Genomic DNA, 11,348 nt, shown 5'->3' on the forward strand with positions numbered 1-11,348 from the left:
CGTGGTGTGAAATAATAATACAAAATATTTTGTGTAACATTCAATAGTAACGGATGATACTACTGTTTGTTGAAAAGGAAACGAATTTAAATTTATTAAAAACATATCAAAAATAAAGGTTCTGACACCAAAGCTAGTTTTAAATTGTTGTTTAAATAAATAATATTCAATACTCATTGTTGTATGATTAAATACTTCATAATTTAACTATGACTAAATGTTGAATTTTCATTTGTGGAATGTTTTAAAATATAAATAATCAAATAATTGCACACAGTGTGAAATGTGGATCCGAATGATTAAATAGATTAGTATGTATTATTAGATGTTTGGGCCGGGAATATTTGCAATTGCAAATGCAATGCTTTGTTGAATATACTAAAGTCACAATTTATTGGAATTTAATTTAAAAAAATCAATAATAATATTAAAATTACCCTTTACGATTCATCGTAATTATTTTTTAAAATACCTTTCAATAACACACACAATAAGCACTGTTTGAATACACTGAAATCACATTCAATGCAATGCAAGACACCTAATCAGCAGATCAGTAGCCAAAAGTAAATCCTAAACTACCTTCAATCCACGTAAGAATTTTTTTCATGAGGTGTTCCGTAAAAAGGGATCTAGTAACAAGTGGGTTAAAAATATAATTACCATCATCAGATACATTTCAATTGTAATAGATTACTTTCAAATACGTGGTCGCTAACTATGGGCCTTATAAGGAAGCTCATTGTCGTTCAGAGGGCAATGGAGAGGTCTATGCTCGGGGTTTCCCTGCGAGATCGAATCAGAAATCAGGAGATCCGCAGGAGAACCAAAGTCACCGACATACCCCAAATGATTGCGAAACTGAAGTGGCAGTGGGCAGGGCACATAGTTCGACGGACTGATGGCCGGTGGGCCAGTAAAGTTCTCGAATGGCGACCACGTACCGGAAGACGTAGTGTTGGTAGGCGCCTCACAAGATAGACTGACGATCTGGTCAAGATCGCCGGAATACGTTGGACGACGCAGCGCAAGACCGGTCGTCGTGGAGATCTTTGGGGGAGGCATTTGTCCAACAGTGGACGTCTTCCGGCTGTTGATGATGACGATGATGAGTTTCAATTAGATGCCTGATATTATTAAGATCAACTACATGATTTAAATTGGACGCCTTATTTACGCTGACAACTTCGCTGAATATAAGCTATTTATACAAAATAATTTGTTCATTTAAATGCATCTTGCATCTCGTAGAAAGTTTTGTCGTACAATAAACTTGAACTTTGGAATATTCATGGTTTGATAAAACTGCTAAAATAAGGACAGTAGAAAACTTTGGCAATTCCCAACGGGCAAATTATTGCGACATACGATTGAAATACATTACATTTTGCACGAATCATTTGACTGCACTAAGATGTCTCCAAATTGTTGTTCGCTGTATAAAGTTAAAATATTTATAAGTAGAAGTTAGCAGGAAGTTATAACAAACTGTAGAGGACGTCAAGTCTAACATGCAGATGGTGAGGATACTACTTCCCAGTGGGAAGCTCCTTTGGACGGGAAGCAGTAATGTGTAAGCATTATTGTGTTTAATTCTGAAGGGCGCCTTAGCTAGTCAAATTATTGGGCAAATGAAACGTAACATCTTGTCTCAAGGTGACGAGCGCAATTGTAGTGTCGATCAGAATTTTTGGGTTTTTCAAGATTTTTTTCAAGTTTCAGAATTTGTGGAATTCGGTGACCGGAGGCAGCGGTTTAGTCAGATTAGGATCTGATTTACAATTTGTATCAACTATGTCGCGAGCTCTTAAGAATTAAGTGACACGAATTAATTTATCTCCTTTTCTACACTCTGGATGTCCAGATGTCCCGGATGTCCGTGTGCTCAAAATTTCATGATCATCGCTTGATTTAAAACGTAACAAATTGTCATTGAAATTGAATCGGGGAAAACAACGCAAACATTAGAACGCACATGGAATGATGAACACAAATGACTATATTATCTATCAACGCAATTCAAAAGAAAAAGACTCATAATTGATACCTTATAACTTGATAACTCATAATTGTAACCTTAGGTTGTATCGATACCATAATATAGTATATATAATCCCCTCCCTCCTCACGTCGTATTCCTCATTGCTGAGGGTCGAGATTTCTCTGATACAACTTTTTGACAATAATTCGCCATCTGTGTCTGTCTTTGGCTACGTGCAGTGCGTCATGAAGTCCGGTATCCAGAGATGTGCGGATTTGGTCAGAAGATCTTATAGATCTTATCAGATGCCCATCTGCGACCTCTGGGGCGTCATCCGTCTACCTTCCTAGTAACCATCAGTTGTTCGAGGTTGTAGCCATATTTTCTGGCAATATGTCCAAAGAACTCTAAGATTCTACGGAGGCAGATGGATGAGAGTCTGGTTTTAACAGCTAGAGTGTGAATGATGGATTGGTTGGTGCGGAATGCTGTCCAAGGGATTTGAAGCATCTTCCTCCAGCACCACATCTCAAAGTTATCAATCCGATCTCTGTTGGCCTTCTTTAGTGTCCATGTCTCAGCCCCATACCTAAAGATGGCAAAAATGTGACTGTTGACTAGCCTCTTTAAGTTTTTCGTGAATTGTTACTGTCACAGTCAGTATATATAGTATGACGATTTTTTCAGTCACAAATTTTTGAATTTTCCAAGATGTTGAAATTATTCTAAGGGAACACCAAATTACACCTCGATAAGATATCTTTCCAGGCTCATAATTGTTATAGCAAAAGTGCTCTTATAAGTCTCAATTTAAAAATACCAATTGAAGTAAGATCAGTTTACTTGGCTGACTGCCATGAATTAGTTGCACTCACAAACCTCATTTAATTACGGCACCTTAGTGCCAATTTTGTGAGCACACACACTTGGGTATTTGAAATATCCTGAACCGTATTTTATAATACTAATCGTATTAATACTACTAGCACGGAAGAGTAAAATAAGAGGGACTCCGTGTCACCTTACATAACAGTGAGGCACCAAAACAAACCGGTAAACATGTATCATAGCCTCACGCATACACTTACACGAATACAAGCCGATCGGCCGCAATTATGAGATTAGCCATCGTCTGTGACAGATCAGTTTGCGTCGCAATAAAATATTTTCAAAAATGCCGTCGTGCGTTGTGAAAAAGTGTAAAAACAATAGTTTATAAGTATTTGAGGATATATGATTATTTAAGGGAGAAAAAATTGTGTATCTAGTATATCCTGTAACCGCACACACACTAGCATAAAGGTGCTTCACTTGCCAATATCACGGCACGGAGTCCTTTTTTTTTTACTAGTCCGTGACTACTAGCTAAGGCGGCTACTTCACCAGCATGGCAACCTAAATCAGTATTTATGGTATAAAATCTGTATTTTCTAATACATAAACATGACAACAGGTTAAATTATTTTTGAAGTTATACTTCTTTAGGCGCCCTATGAAAAAATGATGAGAGTGAAATTTTAAGATGCGCGCGAATCACTGTAGTTGGTTTCCAAAATTTTCTGACGTTTGCGTCATTCTTTACTTTATTTTTTTTATTTTTTGCGTCCATTATGAGGCAGGCAAAGGGTTCAAGCCCATACAGCCGTATTCAATATTTAATAATTAATTGTCAAAGTCATCGTTGCAAGATTTTTACAAAATTGTTCTTTCTAAAAACGTAGAATAGCACGAGGAATAAATAATTTTAATGATTTTTCCTTCGTTAGGCCAAAAAAGTATAACTTCTTGCGTCCTTCCGCCGCAACCCGCTCTCGCCTCTCACCTCCTCACGACTCAAGCACATCTCACCTATAATGTATGTATGTAGTAACAAACCTATCATGGATGACACCGACTCCAAAAATTACAATAATCATAACTAGAATAAGATTAATTAATTAGATTGTATAAAATACGCAATTATTTTTATACTTTTTAGTGCACATTATATCTATTGTTTTGGAATAGTGTTTTTGAAGGCGGTTGTTTTTATGTTAATTTTTTTTTATGATTTTTAGTGAATTTGAAGTACACTAACTAACAATTTGTCTAAATATGTGTAAATATACTAAATTTTTCAATGCAGCAATGAACGTAAGTGCTTTGCAATTTGATTACAGACAGTGTTCCGTTACTTTGTCATGGATTCCGTAATCAGAACCTAATCTTACCACTCTCACCAAACTATATTTGAAGTATATGCTTTCCAATAAAAAATCATCGAAATCGATTGGCGCGATATTGAGTTATTCGTAAATTTATCATCCACTTTGCTATACGTATGTATAGCAAAATTTAAGACTTTTATGGTTTTCTCATGGATTCCATTGTCAGATCTGGACCAAATTAATCAATGGGACCACTCGGGAAGCTTTCAAATAAAAAAAAAGAAATATCAAAATCGGTTTACCCAGTCGAAAGTTTTGAGGTAACAAACATAAAAAAAAATACCGACGAATTGAGAACCTCCTCCTTTTTTGAAGTCGCTTAAAAACGTTTGTGTGGTAAAGGTTACTATAACATAAATGACTTTCTTAATGATACCATAGATTGGGAATGGTGCGACCGCCCTCAGGTTATTAAATAACTAGGATTAGAGGTGGGCTAAACTGTTATTTCAATGAATTATACTGTTGTGTTTTATTTTTCTAACTGTTGTTGTAATATATATTAGATGTTATAAATTTTAATCGAAATTATATACGCTGATAGTTGTTGTTGCGGTTTGAAGTTATTTATTTACTTCAAATATGTTATAATATAACATATTTGAAGAGGAATAATTACTTTAACACTAAGGTACCAGGTAGATGGTATTTTTGTTGTTGTGCTTTTTAGAAAGCTTTTTTTTACCTGTGTACGTACACAGAACAATATTATCGACTAATGAGTTAAAGAAACTATTAACTAAACGTATATTTACACTATTCACAAAACTTTTAACACTAACACTTGTCTATTTACATAAAAAAATAAAAATAACTCAGGACGTATTATATGTTACACATATCCATTTAATTTACTATTCATACTATAGTTTTTACAAACATTTTACTTCAAAATGATAATAATAATAATTTACAAAACACAACTAGCAGTTTGTCTATCTTCTCATTGAAAATATAATGAATGAAAGTGTTGTTTTATCCAAAATGTTATTTATCCTCGTCTCATCGCAAGTAGAAATAGCTCTTATGTTTATAGCAAGAGTGTTTACAATACTTTTCAATCTAAAACAACAGTGTTATAATTTTATATTTGTTCGTCGCAAGTAAAAATAGCTTTTATTGTGATAAGCGAAGTGTTCACATTACTTTGAATACTAAGCACTTACTAAAGCGAATTAGAAAAAGAGCCATCTGTTAAAAAACATTACATTTACAAAAATTTTAATAAAAGAAACGCACCACTTTCCTCTCGTGTACATAGATGGCGCTGTAATCTAATTTCAAACGAATTTTAATAGTACGGAAATAATTTATATAATTATATTATAACAGTATAGTGGCAAATTTTATAATGTGTTTATGCTGTTGTAAAAATATATTGTAATATATAATGTGTTGTGTGTCTCTCCACCTCTAACTAGGATGTCGCAGTCGCTTGTCGTACCGCTTCGCTGTGGCGTATATATGAGTGAAGCAAGGTAAATTAAGTCTGTGTACAAAAACTGATGCTTATAGATCCATGAATATTCGAAAATGATCAAAGGATAGCAGTGTTACAATAAAAGCTTATTGTGATTTGATCAATCGTCTCAATTTTGTAATAATAAATAGCGCGTGCTAATTTAGAATAATTTGTAAATCATGTTTTTACTAAATCAAATTGTAATTCAAAATTATGTCTCGACAATAACCTAGAAAATTTCGAAAGCTTTCTATGAGTCCAATTTTTTTTTAAATCGGTCCAGAAATGGCCGAGAAACAATTTAACATAGTAATCAGTTGGAGTCACCCGGTTGGACCTCCGCTCAGCTTCGCTACGTTTCGCTCAGTTATCTGATAGTTAATGATAGGCCTCCCTTTCTTGTGATACATAGAGAAAGGCAGATAATAATCTACAGATTTAATAGTAGCATAGACAAAATACTTTACTCCTTCTAGTGGTCAGGTTGAAGATAACAAAAACAATTGGAGTCACCCGGTGGAGCTTCGCTTCGCTTCGCTCAATAAGTTAAAATAAACAATATTACTTTGTAAACATATTTTTTGATGAAAAAAAAAGCCCGCTGAGTTTGTTGCGCCCATTATACTCATGTCTGAGGCATTCTTTATGGAATGGGAGGTAGTATTATGAATAAAAATATTTGCTTAGAGCGCCAAAAGTAGTTTTCACTTCAATAAATCAGAGATTTTAACTCGAGATTACAAGCAAGTAAACTGAAAGTACTTAATCTGTTTTGCCGAGCTCTTAGCAATCCAAATATTGGCTGAAGTGCTAAGTGCTATCTTCTTTAGCTGGCACTGCCTTTATTATTGCCTCCAGCTGACAGGTTCTCAGTTAAGGTTTCTACATTAGCTAGGGCGATTCTAAATTTTTTTTGCAGTTTTTGATGTCTGTTTTACATTTTAATTACAATGGATTTCATTCAGATTTTCCGTTTGATTGGTCTTGTGATCGTTATAAGCTAAAATTTATAATTAAGAAAACCCTACGCTTAAAAAAAATCACATTCATGGCAGTTATATGATGTTATTTCAAATTGTCATAATAAAATATTAACATTTATATTATATTTTTCTGGTAATAATTATATGTAGGTATTTATATTCACCACCTATTATTATAATAAGTGACGAGAAGAGCCGGACGTTCAGCGGATGATAATTGACACGCCCTGTCCATTACAATACAGTGCCGCTCAGGATTAGTGAAAAACCCCAAAAATTCTGAGCGGCACTACAATTGCACTCATCACCTTTTAACTGTTGTTCTATGTTACTCAACAATGCTTTATGCTATTTTAGTATAGCTTAGGTAAATCTGTTTAGTTTTAAGTCCTAATAGCTTAGTTTAATATAAGTAGTAGTTAAGTATGTACACATAATTAAATGTTTTTTAAGCGCATTAACTTGCCAACAAACTGTTAAAGTTTGGCAAGATATATCAATAAGTTAAAGGTGTACTTATTTAATTTAAAATAAATAGTAAAAAAAATCTTGAGACATAACTTATGTCTCGTTTTGCTATAGTCAAAGACGAAGTCAAATATACTTTATTCAATTAGGCTTTAAACTAAGCGCTTTTAAATCTCCACTACAAATATTACACAAAATAAAATTTGAAAAACAAAATTTTATGAACGATGCGGGACTCAAACCCACGGAATCCGGCGCGGCGTTCCGTGCCGGTGCTCTAACCAACTTAGCCAACCGTTCGAGTAACTATTCGTTATAAAATCTTGTATGCTTTGTTCAACTCTCAGGTTGTGGCTTCATCTACAGAATCTACTTTACTGTTGATAACCGGCTCAACCCCAATATTTGCTTATTAGGAAATTGACTTGAGATGTCGCTCTTGTAAATCTAAACAATATGGTATGTTTTTAAAGGGATAACCCTCACTTCTAGGATTAATACACAAAATAAAATTTTAAAAACAAAATTGTATGAACGATGCGGGACTCGAACCCATCTACATACAGTATGAAGCCACAACCTGAGAGTTGAACAAAGCATACAAGATTTTATAACGATACTTTACTCGAACGGTTGGCTCAGTTGGTTAGAGCACCGGCACGGAACGCCGTAGGTCGTGTGTTCGAGTCCCGCATCGTTCATAAATTTTATTTTGTGTATTAATCCTTGAACTGAATGTTATCACTTTAAGAAACATAACACATTCACTTCAAATATTTCTTTTAAATTACTCAATCTACCATATGTTCGGATGAAGTTGAGCTCGTGAGAGGAACATACATGAAACTCAACGGCCACTCTTTTCAATCAAATAGAGAATTTCACAATTTTTTTTTATGGAATAGGAGGACAAACGAGCGTACGGGTCACCTGGTGTTAAGTGATCACCGCCGCCCACATTCTCTTGCAACACCAGAGGAATCACAAGAGCGTTGCCGGGCTTTAAGGAAGGTGTACGCGCTTTTTTTTGAAGGTACCCATGTCGTATCGTCCCGGAAACACCGCACAAGGAAGCTCATTCCACAGCTTTGTAGTACGTGGAAGAAAGTTCCTTGAAAACCGCACTGTGGAGGACCGCCACACATCCAGATGGTGGGGATGATATCCTAACTTGTGGCGACTCGTACGCTCGTATGTCCTCCTATTGCATAAATAATAAAAAAATTACGCATGGACGAGCCATCGTTCCCTTCGCACATATTTGAGGGAAAGAGACGACCCGGCACACGACGCCACCGCAAGCAATGCCATTTCAGTGAGCATGACGAACCATGTTATAACATACCTTCACATAATTACTAAAAAATTACAAAACTAATGCTCACAAACAAACAATTACAGTGGATTTCATATAAACCACAAGAATATATTCATATATTATATAAAATTCATGATACATTCATAAGATTATACCGATTTATGGCATTTAATAATAATAATAAAATATTTTATTTGCAGCTAAAAATGTGTAATTAACAAAAGTAAACTTATCAAAACAAAATATATTACAGGTTAAAATTAAAATGAAACTTAAACATAATAAAAATAAAAGAAGCTCAAACATCAGCTGCAAATAGGCACAAGCTCGGCATATGCTGACACACATCATGTATGTCCCTCGCCGATCTTCCACTTGAGCCATTCTGTGACCTTGAAGCTGTCCCAATACGTATGTACGCTATGAGTTTTATAATTTTTAAATTTGTTGTGAATTATACTTTTTATTTATTTCACACACATAGCAACTATCATTACAGGTATTACCTAATGCAACAGTTACAAACAAACAAGAATAACAAACACAGCAAACAACAATCAAATCAAACTAAAACTAATCATACAATCAAACTACATTACATTACAAATAATATATCACACCAGAAATAGAAAAAACTTAAACATACTACTATTTACCATAACATACTACATATAACAATACCCTTGTGAGTTCACTCCACGTACACTCAAAAATGTCCACTTTGTTGTGGAGTTCATTTATATGGCGAAGGGCTCTAGTTAAAGGCGACTTTGCCAACACATTTGTTCTCGCCATCGGAATGGATAGTAGTGGCGGATGGAGGCAACTCCACACGTACCGGTCCGGCACACGAAGACTCAAGCAGCACAGAACTTTCGGGTTGTGCTCCTTCCCGCGCAACAACTTCACCACATACGTTGCTAGAAAAAAATCCCTACGGACGCTCAACTCAGTATACCCAACCATACCCAGCACAAACAGTGTCGGATACATAAGTGGGTAAAATGGGTATACTCCATATAACTTGAAGTATAGGTGCCTAACGAATTTGTTTTGGACACGCTCTAACATCAACCTGTACTTGTCCTCATAAGGGCCCCATATCGCCGAGTTGTTGTACTCCAAACGACTCCTTACTAGTGCATTATAAAGTACCTTGACGGTTGTGACATTAGTGAACTCTTTAGAGTGTCTCAAAACAAACCCTAAATTTCTATAGGCCTTTTTGCAGGTTTTAATTATATGCTCTCTAAACATCAAGTCCGATGTAAACAAGACACCCAGATCCTGTATCTGCTTCACGCGCTGCACTGTATCCGTGCCTATCTTGTAGTTATACAATATACGTTTTGATTTGCGACTTTCTCGGTGTAGGTGTGGTTGCTTGCTCTGTGGTACTCAAGCGTCCTGAAGCGTCAACCAACTGTCACCTATACACTGTCAACTGTCAAAATAATTACAGGACTTCTAGAGCCACATTATATCAACAAACAATTGTCAACTAATATTTATGTTGCGCTTATTAACAATTACTGTACGCTGGGGTGCCCACCCATTTTGTCAAAAACTTTTATACAATGCTATCGTTCGTAGTCATTTTGATTACGGTAGCTTTCTACTTGAGCCGTGTAGCAAAATAGCCTTATCCTAAAAATCCAGTCCAAATGCTTACGAATCATAACTGGTGCTATGAAATGTTCTCCCGTCAACGCTCTCCAAGTGGAGTGTGTAGACCCACCTCTTCACCTTCGCCGTCAGTACCTAGCCGATAGATTCTTAACTAAAGTAATCCAATTTAGCGCACACCCCCTACTTGATATTATGCACTCTTTGTCTCTAACTATTCAAACTTTTTTATATTGGTCTCATAAAGATCCACCTCCGTTAATTAATTCTTATACTAAATTTAAAGCCTTTCTAGTTCCCATTTACCAATCAGCCTTATGCCCTTAGTCTTTGAAGTAGAATATCAGTCTCTCATTTTCCAACCTAAAATTTTCTTTGACTTTGGAATTACTAAACACTGCCCTGAAGCCAATAGAAAATTTAATTCCATTCTATCTTCTGATTGGTCTGATTGGGTGACGTTGTACACGGACGCATCCAAATTATCCAACAATAGCTGGGTCGGGTCTGCAGTTTGGATCCCTAAGTTCCGTATAATTTTAAATTACAAAAGTCCCCCGCAGAATTCCATCTTTACTGGCGAATCAATTGCCCTGTCAGAGGCGGTGTCATATGTTGAATCACATAAGATCAACAAGGCTTTAATCTTGTCTGACTCATTACGCTGCTTGTTGGAACTAACAAAAAATCCTTTAAAATCTTCAAACAACTTCACAATTAATTTAAGAACAAAGGCATCCCTGTACAGATGTCACATAATGGGAATAGAAGTTGCATTAGCTTGGATACCTAGTCATCTAGGGATAACTGGCAATGAAATTGCAGACTCGTGCGCTAAAGACGCGATTCAGTCTGGAACATTAAAATTTAATTACTGTTTTCCTCGAGATCTACGCGCTATGTCTAAACACTTTCTGGTTGATTCATGGAATGCTTTATGGCAAATCACAAAACAAACTAAAGGTAAATTTTATGGTTCTATCCAACCCTTTATCCCCTCTAAGCCCTGGTTCTTTCCTCAAAAAAAAAACAAAATAAACTTTTCACTTTTGTCATCATACGACTTCGCTTGGGATTTGTCTGTTCCCCAGTATTTTTGGCCAAGATCCGGGTAAGGGACCATTCTATACGTGAATGTGGCCTTGAGGAAGGTACTCTTGAACATATTTTTTTCTATTGCCCTAAATTGTCAATTCCTTTATATGACCTTCTACCGAAGGATATCCCTCGCCCCATCAACATTCCTTTTCTTCTTACTTTATGCCATTCCCCTTTCATAAAGATTCTTTACAAATTTATCTCC

The sequence above is a fragment of the Leptidea sinapis genome, chromosome 44 (genome assembly GCF_905404315.1).
Source record: "Leptidea sinapis chromosome 44, ilLepSina1.1, whole genome shotgun sequence".
In the NCBI taxonomy this organism is placed as follows: domain Eukaryota; kingdom Metazoa; phylum Arthropoda; class Insecta; order Lepidoptera; family Pieridae; genus Leptidea; species Leptidea sinapis.